The sequence below is a fragment of the Amblyomma mixtum genome, chromosome 4 (assembly GCF_055824585.1).
Source record: "Amblyomma mixtum isolate Tamu chromosome 4, ASM5582458v1, whole genome shotgun sequence".
NCBI classification, from domain to species: Eukaryota; Metazoa; Arthropoda; class Arachnida; order Ixodida; family Ixodidae; genus Amblyomma; species Amblyomma mixtum.
This window is the reverse complement of record NC_143015.1, coordinates 65,736,022-65,740,775: the sequence shown is the minus strand read 5'-3', so window position 1 is coordinate 65,740,775 and position 4,754 is coordinate 65,736,022. Positions and strand designations below refer to the sequence as shown.

General features: G+C 44.5%; 1 long non-coding RNA gene across 2 annotated transcripts; it reads right to left on the bottom strand.

The window, feature by feature from the left end:
* Window positions 1-1,192: 1,192 nt before the first annotated feature.
* On the bottom strand, window positions 1,193-4,292 carry LOC149346666 (uncharacterized). 2 transcript variants are annotated; one of them, XR_016292445.1, is made up of 2 exons: window positions 2,279-4,292; window positions 1,193-1,420 (listed from the first exon to the last, which is right to left on the bottom strand). It is a non-coding gene; the product is annotated as an uncharacterized LOC149346666 (long non-coding RNA). The 2 variants fall into 2 exon arrangements; XR_016292444.1 differs by having other exon boundaries at window positions 1,193-1,320.
* Between the last annotated feature and the right edge of the window lie 462 nt (window positions 4,293-4,754).

The following is a 4,754-nucleotide window of genomic DNA, read 5'->3' as shown; positions in this document are numbered from 1 at the left end:
GCCGCCTCAGCGGAGAACATTTCCGCAGTCAGTCAGCAGGCGCAGGGTCCTTTTTTTTTGTTCCCCGTTTTTGCGCCCCACCGGTGCGAGCTTTCCCGCTCCTCCTGTACCGCCGGCGTGTTCTCCGTCAAGGTCATTGGAGCTCAGCGAAGGGAGTGCGCGGCATGGAGACGCGCGGCGACGGTTCTAAGCCACGCTTCTTGGGGAAAGAGAGAGAGAGAAAACGGTCGCTCATGGGCACATCGTGGGTCTGGGGAAAAAAGTGAAAAGAGAGAGCTCAGAAAAAAAAAACAAAAACAAAGCCCAGAGCGGCGATCTTTCTCCCTGCTCTTTCTTTTCCCTTTGTCGTTCCTTCGCAGCCACGTTGACTGCCGCTCGCATAGGCTTCGCTCTTATCGCTCGATCTGCGACTCGCGTGTTTTTTTTTTTTTGTGTGTGTGTGCCTGTGTTTCAACGCGCGACGTGAAGCAGGCCCCAGTAGCCAACTGTTTTGGCAAGGCAGGCCTTGAAGTGGCCGGAGATGAATGTCCGGAAGATTTAGATGATGAGTGCTTGGACGACGCGTTTCGCGACTTGCGCCATTCCGTCCGAAGTGACTGTTGAGGACTTTAACGCTGACAGCGAAGTTCAAGCGGTAGCTGGCGTTCAAGACGCCGACTCCAGCGGCGACGAGGGCAACTGTGTTGTCGAAGAAACACGTCCGTGCGCAGCCACTGAACTGGCGTCAGCGTTAGCCTGATTTGGCGCTGTTGCGGCGAAATGGAAGGCACTGTGCTCACGCACCTGGACAGTCTCGAGAAGATCGAGGCCAGTGTTCTGAACTTCGTTTCCCAGGGGAAAAAGCAGCCCAAAATTAGTGATTTTTTTTCCGCAAAATAAAGCGCTTTCACATTGCGTGCCCATAGTATGTGATTCATGGCTGTTCCAAACGGTAAGCCACAATTTGTTATGATTGGGAGTGCAGTTTTAGCCTATATCTGTATATCGAATTTTCGCTATATCGAACTATTTTCCGATCCCCTTCGAATTCGATATATCCGGGTTCGACTGTAATGTGCTTCGATTTTGAGAAACAACGAGGTAAGAAAATTGGACAGCTGAACTCTTTACAGATCCAGGTCAGTAATGGTAAAGCACAACCTTTTAATTTCAACACACAACATAAGTAAAAGAAATGAGCACCACAAACAACCACAATGTACACAACATTTTTATGACGGCAAACAAAACAAGTCACATAAACTGAGCAAATATACTGCAGACTCAAAATGGAAGCTTGGCATCCACTGCATGAGTTCTCATTTCATTGGTTAAATGTTTCTGCAAACACAAAAGCAACTCTTGTCTCTTGGGAAAATCAAAGCAATCACAGGGATCTAAGTGGCCACAATCCCTGCAGGTCTGTAACCGCACAGAACACCTGACAAGATTAAATGATTTAATCAATAACATTTAAATGCAACAAGGCTGATATAAAGTGAAATTGCAGAACTTCTGTTTTGAGCACAAAAATGAATTAAAAACAATAAGGGCACAGTTTTCTGCAAAGTACGACATTCGCATGCAACATAGAAACACTCATATCAAAAACAGTAATGCAATTAATGGTGCAGTCATCATTTTCGCTACTTTTTGATTAAAACATCACACAACTCGAGATTGCGAAATAAAGCTAGCCACATCTTGAGGCCAAACATTTTCCTTGCCCTTCACGTCCCTATTTTGAAGACTGCTGAAAAAATTGGTGGGGAGACTTACGCTCCACCTCAAGGGTATGACGTGATAGCGTAAATGGGTTAATGCCCACATATTCGGAACTGGTCACTCTCTTCGTTGCATTCATAGGTCTCTGGGAGCCCTTGGAAAAAACAGGGCAGCCATCCAAGTGTTCCAAGAGGGTGCCAAAAGGTGTCATAGTTTCACTAAGCACTGCTATACCTCTCATGCACAGCCTCTCGATGGTTTTTTAGGGTGCTCTTTTTAGCGAACCTTTTTTCGCACAAGTCACACATGAATGGCTTCGCCCTCGTGTGGGATAGCTTATGGTTTATAAGAGTTGAACTCTGTGCAAAGGCCATGGGGCACAGTTCACACTGGAATGGCCTCTCCCCTGTGTGGGTGCGGAGGTGTTGTTGCTGGGTGCTCTTGTAGGCAAAAGTACTGCCACAATACTCGCAACTGTAAGGACGCTCACCCGTGTGAGTCCGCACATGTTCTACAAGGTTGCCCATTGATGCAAAAGCACTGCCGCAGTACTCACAAAGAAATGGACGCTCACCCGTGTGGACGCGTAGGTGCTTGACTTGGTCACTTTTCCGTTTGAATGACTTGCCACAATGGCTACATCCGTGTAGCTTCTTGCCTGAGGCTTCACCAGCTGAATTTTGTCCAGGACGTGCACCGGGTTTGCTGCCTTCAGAGACCAACCCTGCATTCGAACGGTAAAGAAATTCTTAATATAATATAGGATTTAAATCGCCTGACACCGGGACTATGATATATTAGGTGTGACTGCAACGCTATACAAGAGCTGCACTTACTTGAGGAAAGTCAAATAAGAAAGCCGAACTTCTGCAAACTTTTCGTGCTTAAAATTAAGCATACAGGTCACAAAATTTCAGGCTGCAAAAAGCTAAACACTGCAAACAGAAATGAAGAAAGCTGAACCAACAAGAAAACGCTTTTACTAGTGCACGTGTATCATTTCGGGCTTCATGGTAAGGACCCTCTAGTTCACCCAGGAATAGAGCTCACAAAAAAGCGGCGAAATTCACTCATAGAATGTGACGGAGTTCACAGCTGTTCACTGCACTCGTCAAAGCCAGAGAGGTTCCATATCTATTCTACTCAGTATGCCAGAACAAATTTGCCAGAACTGCTGGTATGTAAAACTTTTTGGAAACATTTTCAGTCCAGATCACTGCAGTCCATAAAAGTCAACCGTATGCAGACTCCTGGGATTGCACTACGCTGCTACAAAGCTCTGTAATATTTGTTCGTTCACGCTCTAAGATGCCAGCGCACATATATCACTTTGTGATGCGAGGCAGCTAGAATTATCAGGAAAGAGCGTGGGCATTCAAAGCTGCATCTACGATGTTCAAGGTTATCATAGGTCCCTCCGCGTCTCATCTCAAAAGTATTCACTCCCTTTAAATTGAGGGCAGTTGAATGTGGCGATGATTTCGTTCTCCGTGGACCGCGCTGCCTGCCACTGTCGTCATCAAATCATTCACTTCTTTGTGGGAGCAAGTCAGCCGAACAATTGTCTGACTCATACAAATCTTTTGTATTTGGCCGTGCAATCAATGCAACGGTGTGGCAATACGGTCTCCAAGACTGAAACTAACCAAGTCAGTAGAATGGCATTTGGGTCCACACACAGCATGGTCTCGAGCTCAATTTGCTAGGGCTTTTATTAAGAAAGGGTTTAATTATAGTTCTAACAACGCACATTGAGCTACACCAACTCTAGAAGGACTCTAGAGAAGCTAAATTACTTAGTAAAAAAAAGACTCCATCTGAAAGACAATTCGAACTCTATTACACAACCTACGATCCCATTACATGACAGCTGAAAACATACAAAACTACTTTCAATGTTCTGAAACTGACAAACAGAATGTAAAGTTAACAACGAAATGTAACCTCCTGTCATCAGAAATTTTCACATGAAACACATCATCTCAGAGTTCAAGCATCTCAAGCATAAATGCATATATGTAGATAGTGTGAACAATGTTATGCAAAATATCAACAGAAATCAATAATTTACAACCGATCACAATGAACTAAAATTCAATGCACTTTGCATCGAGAACAAGAAAATGCACATAAAACAAGGCCTTCAGTCATTTACACTTCAAGCATTACAGCTTAGAATTTAGGAATATCTAACTGCATTGCAAGAGAAGCTACTGCTTTTGTAGAGCTGCTTACATTAGGAAGGTGTCAAAAAAACAAGGCTGACGAATGAACAAGAAATTCGGTGGCAAAGCAGCACAATAAGAATGTACAATAATTGCACATTTGCGAACACCTGAGCCAGTACATCACAAGGTTTATGGTTTGACGGGGGTTTTACATCGCAAAGCGACTCGGCCTATGAGGAACGACGTAGTGAAGGGCTGCGGAAATTTCGACCACCCGGGTTCTTTAATGTGCATGGACATAGCACAGTACACGGAGCTATAGAATTTCGCCTCCATCGACATTCGACTGCCGTGGCCGGTATCAAACCCACGTCTTTAAGGTCAGCAGCCAGGCGCCATAACCGCTGAGCCACTGCGGCGGCCTCCCTGTACAGGACAAGAAAGTTCAAGGATCATGAAACCAAATGGAATTACTATAATGCAAGCATTCTTTGCAACAAAGCTCTCCGCTTACAGTGAAAACCTTGAAAGGTTACAGGATAAAAGTTCCTCAGTTGCACTGTTGTGCCAAATTATCAGAAAATTTCTAGCAGACAAGCTGTTCTGCTCTCCAACAAGGCACACATGGAATCTTCCACAAAGTTTGTCGCTCATATCTTAGTGATCTGGCTTTGATCTCTGGGTAAGAGGACAAGGTCTGATGCACCCCACTTAACAAAGGAAGCTATCGTCTTTTGAATAAATTCTTTTTGCTTGAGTTGGACGCTTTTAAATAAAATATGTCCCTTCCTCAAGAATGTGAACAGGTAAGATTTCCATTTCTCTCAGTCACAAAGTAATGATAGAGACAATACACTTGTGGAAGGCTGCCTCTTGAAAGCT